We start from the raw sequence: 20,174 nt of genomic DNA on the forward strand, positions 1-20,174 counted from the left end.
TCCGGCGAGTCTAGCATTAGGCTAGTTGAAGTGGCTCAAGGCTTGAAAGAGGGTAAGAGCTACATGGGCTTGGTACCGGCCGAGACTTTAATGGGCCTAGACGCCTTCCATCCGCGAGAGATGAACAAATTCGCAGGAAGTCCACTACTTCTTCAAGTAATGTTTCCTACCCTTTCTAGTATGTGTTTCTCACATCATTTGGCACTCATGCTCTGTTTTTCTTTCAAAACCCTTTTCTCACTTTTTCTCTTAGCATGCACCTCTTTATTATTTAATCTCTCTTTTCTTTCATCCCTCCCCAGATATGGCTCATGGATAGGTTAAAGGTAGTGGATTCTTGCCTTGCATATTCAGCACGAGGCTGTTTCTTTCGCCAACGGCTAGTGGATTTCCCAAACGAGGGTTGGTGGTGCCATTAGATGTGCAGCAGGTCTGCTATTGACATTGCTTGGCGTTGCCTCTGGTTTGATCTGCCCGAGATGAGCTATAGTATGGCTCTACAACCTGGTATTCAGCAGATTAGCTTAACACACTGTGTATTCTACTTTCCGTTCCAGTTCAGGCGTCAGTTCGGACATGACCAGACTTGCCCAGAAGAGGGGGTAGAGTACCCGACTTCATTCCCAATCCGAGGTTCACAATTGGCTCGATATCCCACTGCGTGGAGGACGAGAGAGCTTCTGGCTTCTGCCCCTAGTTTCGACTGTGCACTTTCTAGCGAGTGCCTAACTTGGCTCGAAGATGAGGCACAAACCGGGCCAATGTTAGCATTAGAGGCTTCCACAAGCACAAGCAAGGGACGCAGGAACACCTGACTCATCTATACTCCAAGTTTATTGCTTTGATCTCACTTTTCAAGTTTTTTTTTTTAATGTAATAAAAGCAACTCTGACTTGTATCAAGAGTTGGAGAACTTTGTATTGAAATCAACGAAATTGAAATTGTGGGCACTGAATTTTTTCTTTTGATTAAAAAATGGTCTGAGTTATAAAAAGATTAATTTGAACAAAATCAACTTTTATCAAAACTTTTCAAAACCATTTTCGATAAGGATCACAACTTGACATACATGGAATCTATCCTCAAGATGTACAACCCCGAATCCAAAAATGGAAAATTGCCCCTTGTTGGCACTGCTCATCACTGTAGTCAGCTCTTCTCTCAGAGTAAGGATCACAACCGAACTTTTAGATAACGAATAGACAAGGATGCCTTGATCAAACACATGGACAAAGTTGATTTGGAGGTGTTTAAGGCCGGACTTCAGAATTAAGTTACCTACGTATCCCGAAGATGGGAATCAGGCCTTACGTAGTTCGATTCGGGTTCACTCGGGTATTAACACTCTTCTTTTGCGCTCTAACTTTTGCCAAGGCTGCTATTTTTGGGTTTTCAACCTTATGAGCTCGGTTTTTCTTTTTTCCAATTTTTTTGTGCTCTAACTTTTGCCTAGGTCGCCCTTCCGGGTTTTTGGCCTAGCAAGCCGCTCAGGGGTAATATTTCTTCAACTTGTCCATGTTGATTGGTTGGGAAAATTCTAGGCCATCCACGTCTATGAGAATAATAGCTCCACCTTGACCAAATGGTTTTGATGATGTAAGGGCCAGTCCAATTGGGTCTGAACTTGCCCCTTGGGTCATGGGTGGGAGCTCAGTTGTCTTTCAGTACCAAGTCCCCTTCTTTAAGATTCTGAGACTTAACTTTCTTGTTAAAAGCCCTGGCAATCCTCCGTTGATAATCTTGAATATGGTACAGTGCTTTCAGCATTCTCTCATCGAATAGCATTAGTTCTTTGAACCTGCTCTGCTGCCAATCCGCTTTCATTATCTAACACTCAGCCATAACCCGTGTAGACGCGCCCGCGTGGCGGCCTCGCTACAGTTTGGACTCGATTTGGTTTCACGATTCTTAATCTTGAACCAAAGAGTCCAAATCCGGTAAATCGTTTTGAGAAACTGATTTTTTGAAAAGTAGTGCCAAACATGGACTGCTTTGCCAGATACAGAGTCGTCACCTAAATATTTTTTTTAAAATGGGGAAATTTAGGAAACCCTGACTCGGTGCCGAAGGCCACATGTCCGTCATCACTGGAGTTATCTCGGCTCGGGAGCTTGGGTACGATCGGGGAAGGTCAGCTATGAGTACCCCCTTTCGCCCGGTCTGAAGACCGGCCTCTACTAACCGTGATATCTGATTTTGAAAACGTTACGTGTTCTTATTCCGGTTATTAGCCTAGAATTACTATGTTATGCGCGCAGCAAACAAGTATAGACTAGATTGCCTAATTTGGAAATAAGCATTGCATATCCGTTTGTTTTTTAAAAGCGCTTTGGATTTTGCTACTCGCAAGTAGGCTAAAACACGGATTTCAATGAGTTTTTCCAACTCAAACAATCCAACCTTCACCCACAGGCATTCAAACAGTTTATCATATAAGCATTTAGTCGCATGGCAAGCCTACTGTCATGTTAACATTCACACGCATGCGAGATGCTAAAGCATAAATACTTACATCGTACTCCGTGCCAAAACAATAAACTGGTTAGCAAACATGCGTGTCCTAGTTCATGTTAAATTGTCTAATGCAACACATACAGGATGCAATTAGATAGGCTCGGCTAATCTTAAACATGGCATGTGAAATGCAGTCAATCAATTGATGCACGTATTCAATTTTGAATTGAAGTACAAATGCAGTTAGCGTGATGTACCGAGCCCAATGCATGCAATACAAATGCATGAATGCACGCATGCATAGCATAAAGTATGCTAAATTAAATGTGCCCTAATCTACCATCATAAGCAGGTAAATAAAAGGGAAGAAAGACGTGAGGTTGGAAGACATACACACCACTCACGCACACTTATTACAGATTTGCCCTCGCTCGGAGGGACCAAATAAATAATACAAATTAATTAACTACGTAAGCTAATTAAATATTACAAATTGCCTAATCAACTAAGCAAATTAATTAATCTAGGAAAAGCAGTAAATCGCCTCGGGAGGAGAGCCTGATGCAATGCCTGCTTGGTCTTGCTCGGAAATGCACCGCCATGCATAGGTTGCCTCTGTTTTCCTTGTTTTACTCCTCTGGAGGCTATCAAAACCTCAGGATTGCTTCTCTGGACATTGAGGAGTGCCACCGGCTGAATAGAATTGCCACCGGCACAAAATGAATCCATCGGCTGCTGGTTCACTGCCGGTCGGCAATATATACTGCCGGTCGGCAAAGAAGGCCTGCAGAACCTGCAACTCACAGCAACAGAGGGCAAGGCAAAGCATGGCAGCACAATTCAAGGCATATATGCACCAATCATGTCCCTTATCATGGTAATGACTCAAAGGGGCATGTGTCTCGATTCTCGGACCACCAATCACGCATTTCCATGCATGATGGCCCAAGTGATCAAGTATGCAACTTTCATGTCAAATGAAATGCAAACCAAGCAAACAAAACAAGGCCCAATTCCCATCATCAAGTCAAGGAACAAGGCATGCATGCAAGATGCAATGCAACCTAGGCATACAAGCTAAGGATGCAACATGGCATGGCAAGGCACTTATGCAAGCATACAAGCAAACATGTGACAATGCAAATGGATGAAAAGGTGGACTTATACATGATTTAGGCAACTCTAAATAGGCCTAAAACAGTGGCCATAGTGCTACAATAAGGGACCAAATACACATGCACACATACACATGATTAAAGGCCAACACTTAGGCACAAATTGGACAACTCTCAAGCACACTTGAAAATGGATATCATGGACAATTAGCATGCAACATAAGCTCTGAAAATCATGTTAAAACGAGGTGTCAAACCAAGCAACAAGTCAAGCTAAACATGCAACAAATGGCCTAAGTGCTTGGAGCAAGTCAAAGGGGCTTGAAGCAAGACTAAGCCAACCAAGCCTCACAAGGCTAAGGGCACCTAAAATAGGTTCAAGGCAGACCTAGATCATGCAAAGGGGACCCCCTAGATGGCATCTAAGCGGCTCAAAATCAAAAGCATACACAAAGGCCAAAACATGGAGCATACAAGTCAAGCTTCCAAAGCTTCAAAGGGGTGTCCAAAGCAAACATACAAGCATGCTATAAGGTCTGAAATTATGCTATAAATGATGCCAAATCATTAGAATGAAGCAAGTAGTGCATGCTACAAACTCACACACTTGAGGCCAACAAGCCGGAATGCAAAGGGGCTATGCAATGCATGCCAAATCCGACCCAAACAACCATGGACAGACCTCTAGCATGGCAAAATAAGCACACAAGCTTGACAAGACTAAGCCTAAAACATGCTTGAACAAAGGCTAACAACCTAAGGCATATTAAGGCAATAACAAGGCATTACATGGTAGGTATGCTAAGCATGCATGGTGTACCAAAACCAACAAAAAACAGAAGTATGTTATGACATATTAAGCATGAAAAACAGCCAAGGCATGGTCAACACACACTCTAACATGGTGCTCCCTCAAGAGACCAAAAATGGTCCATTTCAAGGGCAACAAGGGGAGGGGGTGGCCCTCCCCTTTTGGAGACTTCAAGGCACCATCTTCACCACTGAAATCCCTCAAGATTTCAGTGGTGAAGAGGCCCAAACACCAAAGTCTCGAAACTTATACAAAATAGCACAAAATGAGGCCTTTCAAGGCCTAAGAGGGGTCAAACACCTCCAAACCACAAAACACCCTTAATAAACAATCAAGAGGGTCTAAAAACAGAACTTTTTTGTATTATACACTAAGCTCAAAAACGATTTTAAGATAGGTAGAAATAAGGTGCAAAAATGGGGTAAAAAGGGGTAAGATTCTTACCCTTGAAGACCTCTTCACAAATGATGCTCCAATGGCCCTCCTTGGCTTGAATCCAACACCAAAACACCAAAATCAGCCCCTTAGAACCTCAGGAGCCAAAGAAAGTGAAACACTAGGTGTTTGTGTGCAATAGTAAGACACAAAACACCTAGAACACAAAGAGAGAAAAAGAGAGATAGGATATGTATGGATCCTAACCCTAAAAACCAGAGCTTCTCTCTGTGTTTTTTGTCTCTAAAATGTCTAAAGTCTCCAACCCTTGCAACAAGAGAGAGCCCCTCTCTTTATAGAACTTCTTGTCTTGTAAAGCTTACAAGACAAGCTTCTAAAGAGGGTGTGTATGGAGGGGAGCAAAAAGCAAGACAGCTGTCTTAAAATATCTGCAAAAGCAGATGCACAGTAGTCGGCCGGCCAAAAATGCCATTTTGGCAAAAAATAGTGCCGACCGGCACTAAATAGTGCTGACCGGCAACAAATAGTGCCGGCCGGCAATATACATTGCCGGTGGCAGCAAAAACCAGCCGGTGGCCTCTAGCCACTGCCGGTGGTGTGTGGGGATGCCTCACAAGGCATTCCCTGCCCCTCTAAGGCAAAATGTAAGTGTTTGGTGCAAAACCAGACACTAAACGGTCGAGTTCGGAGATCCTGAGGCAAGGCGCGTAGCCGAGACCTCCGGGAACTCCAAACGAACACAAACATGAATGATCACCGAGTGTTCAAACGGTGACGTCCAAGTCTTGAGGACGGTCAAAAATGGGGTGTCTACAGTTGCCCCTCTTTGACAGAACTCGAAAGTCATTACAATGACAGGAGTGAATGTCAAAGCCCAGAGACGACCCATTTTTGACAAGGCTGAAGACTTAGACAAACATGCAAGACAAACAAGGTATGCGCCCGAAGGCAGGGGCAAAATGCAAGACAATGCACGAAGCCGAGCATAACTTATGATCATGCAAAGAAAGCTGTAATGAAGCACGCATGCGACAACTTTAAGCTAGCAAACACCAAACTACACTACAATGCAGAAAGGATGTAAGAGAATTATGCAATTCCCGATACGTCTCACTCGGAGGATAGAATACCTGGGCGGCTCGCCTGGTTGCACCATCCTCAAATGAACCGTACATACAATATCGTGCCTGCAAAGAAAACAAACTTAACAGGTACAATATTGTTAACGACGTGCATAGTAGTGTACTCGAAATGCGTGACAGCGCAAAGCAAGTGGGAAGCATAACAATGCTGTGAAAATACAGACATGTAAGTGGGGCACGCGGTCTACGCAGGCAACGAAATTGATCATAAGCATGCGGTCTACGCAGGTAATGATATTAACGAATATGCGGTCTACGCGATCAAAACATGCGGTCTACGCAGGTAATGAATTCTGAACAATTATGCGGTCTACGCAAGCAAAACATACGGTCTACGCAGGTAATGAATTTGAACGATAATGTGGTCTACGCAAACAAAACATGCGGTCTACGCAAGTAATGAAATTGAAATGCAGTCTACGCAAGCAAAACATGCGGTCTACGCAAACAAAACATGCGGTCTACGCAGGTAATGAAATTGAAATGCAGTCTACGCAAGCAAAACATGCGGTCTACGCAGGTAATGAAATTGAAATGCGGTCTAGGCAAGCAAAACATGCGGTCTACGCAGGTAATGAAATTGAAATGCGGTCTACGCAAGCAAAACATGCGGTCTACGCAGGTAATGAAATTGAACAGTAATGCGGTCTACGCAAGCAAAACATGCGATCTACGCAAGTAATGAAATTGAACAATAATGCGGTCTACGCAAGCAAAATATACGGTCTACGCAGGTAATGAAATTGATTACAAACATGCGGTCTACGCAAGCAAAACATGCGGTCTACGCAAGTAATGAAATGATTACAAACATGCGGTCTACGCAGGTAATGTAATTAATATGCGGTCTACGCAAGTAATGAAATTGATTACAAACATGCGGTCTACGCAAGTAATGTAATTAACATGCGGTCTACGCAAGTAATGAAATTGATTACAAACATGCGGTCTACGCAGGTAATGTAATTAACATGCGGTCTATGCAAGTAATGAAATGATTACAAACATGCGGTCTACGCAGGTAATGTAATTAACATGCGGTCTACGCAAGTAATGAAATGAGTACAAACATGCGGTCTACGCAGGTAATGTAATTAACATGCGCTCTACGCAAGTAATGAAATGATTACAAACATGCGGTCTACGCAGGTAATGTAATTAACATGCGGTCTACGCAAGTAATGAAATGATTACAAACATGCGGTCTACGCAGGTAATGTAATTAACATGCGGTCTACGCAAGCAAAACATGCGGTCTACGCAGGTATTGAAATTGAACAATAATGCGGTCTACGCAAGCAAAACATGCGGTCTACGCAAGTAATGAAATTGAACAATAATGCGGTCTACGCAAGCAAAACATGCGGTCTACGCAGGTAATGAAATTGATTACAAACATGCGGCCTACGCAAGCAAAACATGCGGTCTACGCAAGTAATGAAATGATTACAAGCATGCGGTCTACGCAGGTAATGTAATTAATATGCGGTCTACGCAAGTAATGAAATTGATTATAAACATGCGGTCTACGCAAGTAATGTAATTAACATGCGGTCTACGCAAGTAATGAAATTGATTACAAACATGCGGTCTACGCAGGTAATGTAATTAACATGCGGTCTACGCAAGTAATGAAATGATTAAAAACATGCGGTCTACGCAGGTAATGTAATTAACATGCGGTCTACGCAAGTAATGAAATGAGTACAAACATGCGGTCTACGCAGGTAATGTAATTAGCATGCGGTCTACGCAAGTAATGAAATGATTACAAACATGCGGTCTACGCAGGTAATGTAATTAACATGCGGTCTACGCAAGTAATGAAATGATTGCAAACATGCGGTCTACGCAGGTAATGTAATTAACATGCAGTCTACGCAAGCAAAACATGCGGTCTACGCAGGTAATGAAATTGAACAATAATGCGGTCTACGCAAGCAAAACATGCGGTCTACGCAAGTAATGAAATTGAACAATAATGCGGTCTACGCAAGCAAAACATGCGGTCTACGCAGGTAATGAAATTGATTACAAACATGCGGTCTACGCAAGCAAAACATGCGGTCTATGCAAGTAATGAAATGATTACAAACATGCGGTCTACGCAGGTAATGTAATTAATATGCAGTCTACGCAAGTAATGAAATTGATTACAAACATGCGGTCTACGCAAGTAATGAAATTGATTACAAACATGCAGTCTACGCAGGTAATGTAATTAACATGCGGTCTACGCAAGTAATGAAATGATTACAAACATGCGGTCTACGCAGGTAATGTAACTAACATGCGGTCTACGCAAGTAATGAAATGAGTACAAACATGCGGTCCACGCAGGTAATGTAATTAACATGCGGTCTACGCAAGTAATGAAATGATTACAAACATGCGGTCTACGCAGGTAATGTAATTAACATGCGGTCTACGCAAGTAATGAAATGATTGCAAACATGCGGCCTACGCAGGTAATGTAATTAACATGCGGTCTACGCAAGTAATGAAATGATTACAAACATGCGGTCTACGCAGGTAATGTAATTAACATGCGGTCTACGCAAGTAATGAAATGATTACAAACATGCGGTCTACGCTGGTAATGTAATTAACATGCGGTCTACGCAAGTAATGAAATGATTACAAACATGCGGTCTACGCAGGTAATGTAATTAACATGCGGTCTACACAAGTAATGAAATGATTACAAACATGCGGTCTACGCAGGTAATGTAATTAACACGCGGTCTACGCAAGTAATGAAATGCGAGACAATGCAAATGAGGCACGCATGCCGGTGACAAATGAGGCACGCATGCCGAGGTGACTGAGGCAAATGATACAAATGAAACAAATGAGACACGCGTGCCTCGTAAGATGCAAAATGAGACAAATGAGACACGTATGCCTCATAAGGTGCAAAATGATGCCCAGTGTGACACGTATGCCACACGGAATATAAAAAGATGCCAAGTGTGACACGCATGCCACTCGGAATGTAAATGGACTTAAATGCGTAACAACGCGCGTGTTTCGGAATGCATGACAATGCATTGTAAGGGAATGCACGACGACGCGAACGATGCGCGAGGCGACGTATGTATTTGAAATGCATGACAATGCTTGTAATAAAAATGCAATGACAATGCATGAGAGATGTGCATGACAATGCAAAGGGGTGCGTGTTACGACGCATGTAGTGTATGCATAACAATGCAACTATGAAGCGCGTAATAGCGCGATGTAATGCACCGAGATAGTGCGATGAACGCGTGCAACGCACACGGGGCAAATTTTTGGATCTCGTAAGAGGCAAAAAGGATACAATCATTGCATGAGTTGGAGTGCTACGCACGGAGGACGCGGTCCAAGGCCAAAACGGAGGCCGGTTGAGCGTCGGAGATACACTTTCTTGCACTTTCTTGAGCTATGAAGACCAAAAACTTCTCATATGGCCTAAACAAGGTTGTGGGAGCACCACCGGCTGGGAGGGGAGTCCACCGGCTGTCCACCGGTTGCAAAATAACTCCATCGGCACAAAATATTGCCGGCCGGCACAAAACATTGCCGACCGGCAAAAAGTTGCTGAGTCGGGGCAGATTCGACATTTCACCTCGGGTGTTTTAAAATAGGGTTTCAAACCCTATTTTCTCACTTTCTCTTCCGCCGAAAACTCTCACACTCTCTCTCTAGAGCGTTTTTCTCTCCTCCTTCGCCCGTTTCTTCGCGTTCTACGCCCGTTTCGTCGTCGGATTCGCGATTTCCTTCGCGTTTCGGACATTTTCAACCGAACAAAACTTTGTTTCGGTGCCTCGTTTGGCGTTCCCGCCTTTTCGGGGTTGACCTTTCGGTTGACTCTTCGCATTCCAGTCCGATTTTCCTTCCTCCGGCTATTTTCTCACCATTCCTGACATGGTGGACGACATTCCACGAGACGGGACTCCCCCGGACCACGAGATGGATCCCGGGGTCGAGCTCCTACCTTTGAGTGAGCGCCCGTTCGACCCGGCGACCTACCGGCCGGTGATCCATGTTCTGCCTCCAGACGGACTGCCAGTTCCGGAGCTTCGAGAGGCACGTGCCACCTGAGCTATTGCTGCGCGAGCCTACCTCCCACCTGTCCTTCGGCGTTTCCGTGGTAACTCTCTTTCTTCTGCTTTACTTTTCACAATGTAGGATACAAAACTGTCGTAGTTAGTTGTACTCTTTAACTGTTTGAATCTGATATGCTATACACCGCAGTTGATTGTAAACATACGTACAACTGATATCTGTTTGAGACTGGCACATGCACACACTCTGCACTAACCCTGAATCACTCAAACACACGGCGCACACTGTATTTCACTGCAAACACATCGATACCCGATAGTTGTTCAAATCTGTTAAACCTGCACGCATGCTATATCCGTTCTGAACCACCCAAACATGCTAACGCATCACACGTTGTAGTCCACTGTAAGCACACCGGCAACCAGTATTTATCTGAATCTGTTAAACTTGCACGCATGCCACATCTGTATGCTTCTCAAAACTGCATTTTGAATGTTGTCTTGCAATTGTTATTTTCTGTTTACAGGAGGATTCCCATACCATCCGCGGGTATAGGAACACTGGCGCTCGGGAGTGGTACGATGAGCTCCCTGACGCAGTCCGTCGCATAGTGGACCGGGCGGGCTTTGGCACCTTCTGCCGAGGACTCTCCAGGCTTACCACATGCAGACCTTTCCTTGCCGCTCTGGCGGAGAGGTGGTGGGACACCACTGATTCATTTCACTTCTTCATAGCAGGGGACATGACGATGACCCCTTACGACTTCTCGATGCTCACAGGCATCGGGGTAGGGGGTGATCCGATCCCCTTCGATATTGATATGGACAAATGGACAGCCGCTCAGGTCCATCTGCTGGGGGAGGCCCCACCTCTCGCTCGCCCAGGTTTTGTGCGGTACTCCTGGTTCGAGGTACAGTTTAGGGTCCAGCCTTCTCTCATTGATGCAGCTCCGATGACTCCGGAGGCCGAGGAGAGGTACGCCCGCGGCTTCCTCATGTTCTTATTCGGGACGACCATCTTCGCCGACCGGGGGAACACCGTGCCTTTCTGCCTTCTCAGCGCACTGGTGGACGTCCAGGACATTTTGCACTACGACTGGGGTGGCGCCGCTCTGGACACCCTCTATGGATACATGAGCTCAGCTTCCCGCGGCAGCGGCCAGTTGCTCGGAGGCTATTGGCGGGCTTGGGAGGTACATTTCTTCTCCGCTTTTCATTTCTGCCCTATATTTTCTGTACTCTGTACACTGCACACACTGTAGTCTGCTTTATACTTGCTGTATACTGTACACACGGCACACACATACATTCTGCTACACACTGACTGTACACTGCTCACACTGTACACTCTGTATACAATACACTGCACAACACACGGCTCTGCCATTTCTGCTTTATTCTGTATTCTGCTTTATCTGATAAATGCACTGGTATTTATCTTGCAGTTGTGGGTTTACGCCTACTTTCCTAGGCTCGCTCCCGTACCAGTCACAGAGACTCCTCTGGTCGTCCCGTTTTCACGCTGCTTTGACGGGAGGTGCACCCGGCGACCACGAGAGACATTCGGCTTTTTCCGCCGATACTTCGACACCATTACCCCTGCCGAGCTTTGTTTTACTTGCAGTTTATTTAAGCTTCGCCTTTCCACTGCATATTTCGAAAACAGTAGATAACAAACTGTATGTCATTGTCAGATCACTTGGCAGCCGTGGGCTCCGTTGCCGGCGGCGACGCTGGACCGGTTTGCCGGTGCGGATGAGACCTCACGTTTCCGGATCCTACTAGAGGGCCCGGTCTGTCGGGCTTGGTACCTGGGTGAGCGTTTCCTACGCCAAACCCTAGGGTTACCTGAGCAGATAGTCCCGGTTCACCCTCCTGCGGATATGAGGGAGACCGAGGGGCTCACCACCGAGCAGATGGACGATTTCATTATTGGCTGGGAGGAGGCCCGCTTCAGGGGCATCGGTGACTACCGAGAGTACGTGCAGACGTACCTGATGCGACCTCTGAGCGGCGGCCGTCGAGCGGAGAAAGCCAGACCCGTGGCGCTAGCGGCTGGGGCAGGAGCGGGAGCTGGAGCAGGAGCTTCGAGGAGGGCTCGAGCCCGTGGCAGGGGCGGAGTTCAGGGAGGACGGGGAGCTGGCTGGCCCGCCCTGCCTGCTGCACTGACTTTTCGGGGGCAGGGTGGGGCGACCTATCAGATCCCCTTCGCCCCTCCGCCAGCTGATCACGAGTTCGTCGGTGTCCCTGACTTACCTCCGGTATGTATTACTGCATTTTCGTATAGTCATTTCATTTCAGTTTATTTGATATTCCACAGAATATTGATGCATCTGATACTTTTGCAGGCTTCTTCTGAGTACACCCGTCAGTCATTGGCGATGAATGCCTCTGTGATGGGGATGCTTCAGCGGACTTTTGACCTCCTAGTCCTCTACAGCATTCCGGTATGTTCTTCTGACACTGGCCTCAAACCATTCATACACTGCTTCACATAATCTGGTGCACGGCACAACACCTGATATACTGATCTCACAGCATCTGATACACTGCATACACTGCATTCTGCACTGATAAACTGCTCACGGTATTCATACACTGTACTCTGCATTCTGCCTTGATAAACTGCTCAGGGCATTCTCACACTGTACTCATACACTGCATTCTGCACTGATAGACTGCTCACGGCATTCTCACACTGTACTCATACACTGCATTCTGCACTGATAAACTGTCTACAGTATACTGATGCATTTCCCTTTTCATGTACTTTTTCCAGCCTCCTTTCCAGATTCCTATGGCAGGAGGTGCTCCAGCTGGACCTTCCGTTCCCGCCCGAGGGATAGATGAGGAGGGCAGAGCATTTCCCCGCACGAAGGCGGGGCGCACTCATATTGGGAGTAGCTCGCGAGCTCCAGTCCCGGATGATGATGATGACGAGGAGTCAGAGGCGGTGGCAGAGGCGGAGTCAGAGTCATCAGAGGAGGAGACCGGAGGCGGCACTAGCTCGGGCTCTAACGACGATGCTGATGATGCTCCTGGACCCTCATCCAGGAAGAGGACTAGGACAAACTGACGGCCCTTGGAGTGCTCGACACAGATGCTGATTTTTGTTATTTTTCTTCTTTCTTGTACTTTTCTCTTTTGTTGGTAGTTAGATTACCTTGTACTGCCGCAGGCAGGTTTTTGTTTCCAAAACTTGTATATTTGAAAAGATGATGAAATGAAACAGGCTTTTTTATCTGAAAAAGTGTTTACATCCGTATATCTTTACCTTTCATACTTTGCATCGCATCACACCATATTACACCTCAATGTAAATGAAATTGATTAGTTGTCTGAAAATTGAACACTTGCACTGTAATAATCAGATAACTAAACGGCCAACAGCAAAATAACCCAAGCAACCCACTGCCTGATTCTGGACACACAGCCCTTACTCTGTTGGGGATTAATCTGCATACAGCCCATAACACAGCCTTCGGTTCATTCTGCACATAGCAAATCCTGAACAAACAGCCCAATCTGACAAGACGGACTATGGAGGTGAAACCAGCTGGAGTTGAAACACAATCAAATATAGAGAATGGCACAACATTCTGAGCATAAACGATTTATTTTCGGAAAAGGGGGGGTTCTTAACCGGGGTATCGAGCCTACAACCGGACACAGCGGGGGGGACTCAAACAGAGAGGTACACGTCCTAAACACAACGAGACACGCTCGGAAGAGACCGAGAACAAAGGTTGAGATAAATAAAACAAAAGACACGTCATACAGACGCGTTAACAAAGACGGGGACCCCAGATCATGAGGAGCCAGTTTCTCTGGGTATTGTTTCCCACCCTTTCTGATTTTGTGATTCTCACATCACTCGGCCCTCAGGCTCGGTTTTTCTCTCAAAACCCTTTTTCTTACTTTTTCCTCTCAACTTACACCTCTCTATTCTTCATTCTCTCATTTTTCGTCCCTCCCCAGGGTAATTAATGGATGAATAGGAAGTTGAGGGTTCACGCCCGATGCCATTAGCTCATAGCTATTTCTTCTGGTGGGTAGAGTGTCCTCCGGGCAAGTACGTTGACGACGGGGGAAAGACAGAACGCCTGACTCAACTGTGCCCCTAGTTCATCATTTTGACCATTTTTTGTTTTTGCTTTCTACTAAAACAGTTTTGATCAAGATGGGAGTCGGATTAACGTACTTATTCGATTTTTGATTTGAAAGTCATGCAAGTCAGGGTGTAAGCACTGAAAATTTTCCTTTTTGGGTCCAAGAAAATGGTCCAGTTTTGAAAAATAGAATAGTTTTCGAGAAAATAGTCAACTTCAGTAAAAATTTTCAAAAACTATTTTTGCAAACGGCTGATGCTCAACAAGCATGGAACTTACTCTTTGAGATGCGCAACCTCAGATCGGAGGCAATGGAAAATTGCCCCTAGTTTGAAGAACGCCGCATGGCAACGGAAAGTTGCCCCTGGTTTGAATGGCGGCTCACGACGACTGGTGGCAACGGAAAGTTGCCCCTTGTTTAGATGGTGCCGCAGCAATCCGCAAACAGTCTTCATTGACGGTGGCCGAACTCTTGGACACAGAGATGATGAAGACAGTTATAACAAATATATGGACACAGTCGCCTTGGAAGGTGTTGGCGACTGGACTTTGGGATGAAATCGAAACCATTGCATGGACTGAGACGCTATGAAAGCGTTGGGGGCTGGACTTCATGATGAAGTTGCCTACGTATCCCAAACATGGGAATCAAGCCTTACGTAGTTCCGGTTAGGGTACACTCGGGTATTTTAACCTTCACTTTTCAGGCTCTAACTTTTGCCAAGGCGCCCGATGCGGGTTTTCGACCTTGCGAGCTTCTTTTATTTTCCTTTGTTCACTTCTTTTTCTTTCTTTTTCACATTTTTTTCTTTTCTTTTCTTTTTTTTTTTTGCATTTTTTCCTTTTCTTCTTTTTTTTGTATTTTTCTCTTGCTGTAACTTTTGCCTGGGTCGCCCTTCCGGGTTCTCGGCCCAGTGAGCCTCTCAAAGGGTAAAAGTGTAACAAGTCCATGCCAAATGTTTTTTTTTTTGAAGTTGAAGCCTCTCTATGTCTAGGAGAACGGCTGTTGCACCGATTTGCAGAAGAATCCATCATGGTCACTCCACGAGCTTCTTCTGGTGAGATCTACTCGTTTTGATTCGGCTTTGATGCCTCCTGCTCGAGGGCTGCTTCTGATCCGGCCACACAGACCTTGCATGACGTTTGACCGCTTGAACTTTCTGAACGGGTTCAAGGTTCGAAACGGGCGGGTTAAATCTTGAGGCTGAGAGCGATCCTAGGCTGCACAATCTCAAGAGCGGTCCCACACAGGTCTTCACAGGGTCGTGTAAAACATTTGTTTTTGAAAGTTTTTAAGAAAGCGACAAATTGCTCGCACCGAAGATAGTGTGGAACCAATCTGGATCGAGCCAGGATCCTTCTCAGTACTCACGCCGACAAGCATGATTTCGTTCATTAAGGGCTTAGCACGCCTCTCTTTCTCTCAAAATGATCAAAATTTTGCAAATCCCGAGGAATTCCTTCCTCTTCGTTTTTATCACCGCAGTGTTCAAAAGGGTTTTTTTTTTAAAAACTTAGGTTAGTGCAATGACCTTGGCGCACAGGAGAGCAGGCGAGATGTACTGTCAGCCCATTCAAATTCTCTGGCACTTATACTGAAAGCAAGCACGAAAGTGAGATAGCAACAGCTGTTTCATTCAGATTTGTTGGTGCAACTGGCGCCTCGGCAGAAACAGACTCACAAACAAAAACAAGTAATTACAAGACAAAACGGTGTTCGAGGCAACAACCCTAGAATCACCTGGTATTCTATACAAAGAGGACTGACTCGTTACAACAAGACAGACCCTTAAGCAAAAAGATTGAATCAAGACAAAGAGACAGACTCAAAACAAAAGACTAACTCGATACCCAAGCCAGGATTTACAAAGCTAGCGTTCACAGCTACTCAAAAATGCGTGCCAGACATTTCATTCAAAATACATCCAGATGCCGCCCGCAGGTGGTTTACTTTCTGATCACATACTTACAGTATCCTCAAAGTCCAACAGCTCGGTGGTAACAGACTTCGCTGAGGTGGGTGGGAGGATAACCTCATTGTCAATCAAATCTTGCACCTCATGACGGAGGCGGAAGCAATTGTCAGTCGCATGGCCTGTCTGCTGGTGGTACGCACAATACTGAGCAGCATCATGCGTGGCAGGGAGATTCTTCGGGAGAGGCCGAGGCTCCAAGGGTTTAAGGTGTCCCCTCTCGGCAAGGATCTGAAGTGCCTTGGACAGAGGCATGTAGAGAGCATGAAAAGTCCTGCACCCCCGGGGCAGGTACTTTGGAGTCTGAGCGCTCTTACTAGCCGCACAAGCGAAAGGGTCGGCAGGCGTCACTTTAGCTTTCTGATCTTTCCCGGGTGCAGGGGCGGGAACAGGAGGAACTGTTCTGGCATGACGGGGCCTATCCCGATTCTCTGACTGGCTTGAACTACCCTCAGGTGGAGTGGGGAAAGCATCCTCCACAGTTTTCGCCACAACTGCGGATATCTGTTGCTTGTTCATCCCCCCGGCTTTCAAAGCCTCGACTGCCCACAGCAGTTGTTCAATGGGATCGGCATCTACCTTCATTTTGTCTTTTCCCCTAGCCTCAGCCTGATCGGGGGCTTGAGTCGATGTTGATATGTCATTGCCATAGTTGGAGGCCATCTCCGGTTGGCTAATTTCAATCACAATTCGCCCCAACAACGGGGGTTCCTGGGGTACAAAACTCCCGGCATACGGTGCGGCTGGAGGTGAAGCTGACATTCCATAGGCGAGATCCGCCACAGACCTCTGGAGATCACCTATCATCCCCATCAGTTCAAATGTAGTAGGCTCGCGAGCCTGGTATACCTGGGGGGTCCAAACCGGGTGCGCAATAGGCGACCTGGGTGGATGTGACACATCAGTGTTGGCCTCACTTTGCAGAGTGATCCCCTGCTCCAATGCAGCCGTCATAACTACGATCTCTTCTGAATTCTGCATCATCATAAGCCCTGCCTCGGCGAGGGGGAACACTGGCTATTCTGTATCAACTCTTTGACCCTCTAAACTGAAAGGAAAAACAAGCAGCGTTTCAGCCCAAACAAATCAAATACGGGTGCAGCCGAACAACTGTACTCCACTACTGATCACTGTTCCCCAGAATCACTGTCCCCGAGACCGAACTTGATACCCGCAGATATAACTGATTTCTTGACAATACTGATACTGGTGCCCTCGGGCTCAATGCTCAAACTTGCAAACTGGTATGTACCTTCCTGCAGAGATACACTCTAAAGGCACATAGCAAGTAAAGAGAGCCAAAACACCCCTATGTTGGGGTAGGGTTTCCCTGTCCTATTTTGTCAGGAGCTAGGGTTTCACTATGCACGTAGCAGTTTTCAAACAACCTAACATCGGGTAAGCAGCCTGTACTAACTTGGAATGGTCACTATGGATCCGAATATGCACTAGGTCGAATGGTCGAAAAGGGTGCCCCGGTAAAACCGGGGTTTATGTTCCCATACTGTCAGAGCCCATAGCCGGTCAGCCTTATGGTCATGCCTTGACAAGACAAGCCTCCGGCAAACCGTTCAGGAATGGCAGATGGCAAACACTGTGTTCCTAGGCGCACCAATGCACATGCAATGCAAAGAAACACATAAGCAAAATCAAAACAGGATATCACGAGTTCGAGTCAAGCTCTCTAAATTTCCCCAGCGGAGTCGCCAGAAACAGTAGACGCGCCCGCGTGGGGGCCTCGCTACAGTTCGGACTCGATTTGGTTTCACGGTTCTTAATCTTGAACCAAAGAGTCCAAATCCGGCAAATCGTTTTAAGAAACTGATTTTTTGAAAAGTAGTGCCAAACATGGACTGCTTTGCCAGATACAGAGTCGCCACCTAAATATTTTTTTTTAAATGGGGAAATTTAGGAAACCCTGACTCGGTGCCAAAGGCCACATGTCCGTCATCACCGGAGTTATCTCGGCTCGGGAGCTTGGGTACGATCGGGGAAGGTCAGCTATGAGCACCCCCTTTCGCCCGGTCTGAAGACCGGCCTCTACTAACCGTGATATCTGATTTTGAAAACGTTACGTGTTCTTATTCCGGTTATTAGCCTAGAATTACTATGTTATGCGCGCAGCAAACAAGTATAGACTAGATTGCCTAATTTGGAAATAAGCATTGCATATCCGTTTGTTTTTTAAAAGCGCTTTGGATTTTGCTACTCGCAAGTAGGCTAAAACACGGATTTCAATGAGTTTTTCCAACTCAAACAATCCAACCTTCACCCACAGGCATTCAAACAGTTTATCATATAAGCATTTAGTCGCATGGCAAGCCTACTGTCATGTTAACATTCACACGCATGCGAGATGCTAAAGCATAAATACTTACATCGTACTCCGTGCCAAAACAATAAACTGGTTAGCAAACATGCGTGTCCTAGTTCATGTTAAATTGTCTAATGCAACACATACAGGATGCAATTAGATAGGCTCGGCTAATCTTAAACATGGCATGTGAAATGCAGTCAATCAATTGATGCACGTATTCAATTTTGAATTGAAGTACAAATGCAGTTAGCGTGATGTACCGAGCCCAATGCATGCAATACAAATGCATGAATGCACGCATGCATAGCATAAAGTATGCTAAATTAAATGTGCCCTAATCTACCATCATAAGCAGGTAAATAAAAGGGAAGAAAGACGTGAGGTTGGAAGACATACACACCACTCACGCACACTTATTACAGATTTGCCCTCGCTCGGAGGGACCAAATAAATAATACAAATTAATTAACTACGCAAGCTAATTAAATATTACAAATTGCCTAATCAACTAAGCAAATTAATTAATCTAGGAAAAGCAGTAAACCGCCTCGGGAGGAGAGCCTGATGCAATGCCTGCTCGGTCTTGCTCGGAAATGCACCGCCATGCATAGGTTGCCTCTGTTTTCCTTGCTTTACTCCTCTGGAGGCTATCAAAACCTCAGGACTGCTTCTCTGGACATTAAGGAGTGCCACCGGCTGAATAGAATTGCCACCGGCAGCGTGGTGTAGTCACCGGCACAAAATGAATCCATCGGCTGCTGGTTCACTGCCGGTCGGCAATATATACTGCCGGTCGGCAAAGAAGGCCTGCAGAACCTGCAACTCACAGCAACAGAGGGCAAGGCAAAGCATGGCAGCACAATTCAAGGCATATATGCACCAATCATGTCCCTTATCATGGTAATGACTCAAAGGGGCATGTGTCTCGATTCTCGGACCACCAATCACGCATTTCCATGCATGATGGCCCAAGTGATCAAGTATGCAACTTTCATGTCAAATGAAATGCAAACCAAGCAAACAAAACAAGGCCCAATTCCCATCATCAAGTCAAGGAACAAGGCATGCATGCAAGATGCAATGCAACCTAGGCATACAAGCTAAGGATGCAACATGGCATGGCAAGGCACTTATGCAAGCATACAAGCAAACATGTGACAATGCAAATGGATGAAAAGGTGGACTTATACATGATTTAGGCAACTCTAAATAGGCCTAAAACAGTGGTCATAGTGCTACAATAAGGGACCAAATACACATACACACATACACATGATTAAAGGCCAACACTTAGGCACAAATTGGACAACTCTCAAGCACACTTGAAAATGGATATCATGGACAATTAGCATGCAACATAAGCTCTGAAAATCATGTTAAAACGAGGTGTCAAACCAAGCAACAAGTCAAGCTAAACATCCAACAAATGGCCTAAGTGCTTGGAGCAAGTCAAAGGGGCTTAAAGCAAGACTAAGCCAACCAAGCCTCACAAGGCTAAGGGCACCTAAAATAGGTTCAAGGCAGACCTAGATCATGCAAAGGGGACCCCCTAGATGGCATCTAAGCGGCTCAAAATCAAAAGCATACACAAAGGCCAAAACATGGAGCATACAAGTCAAGCTTCCAAAGCTTCAAAGGGGTGTCCAAAGCAAACATACAAGCATGCTATAAGGTCTGAAATTATGCTATAAATGATGCCAAATCATTAGAATGAAGCAAGTAGTGCATGCTACAAACTCACACACTTGAGGCCAACAAGCCGGAATGCAAAGGGGCTATGCAATGCATGCCAAATCCGACCCAAACAA

Source organism: Camellia sinensis, chromosome 10 (assembly GCF_055761805.1).
Source record: "Camellia sinensis isolate YWXY chromosome 10, ASM5576180v1, whole genome shotgun sequence".
NCBI classification, from domain to species: Eukaryota; Viridiplantae; Streptophyta; class Magnoliopsida; order Ericales; family Theaceae; genus Camellia; species Camellia sinensis.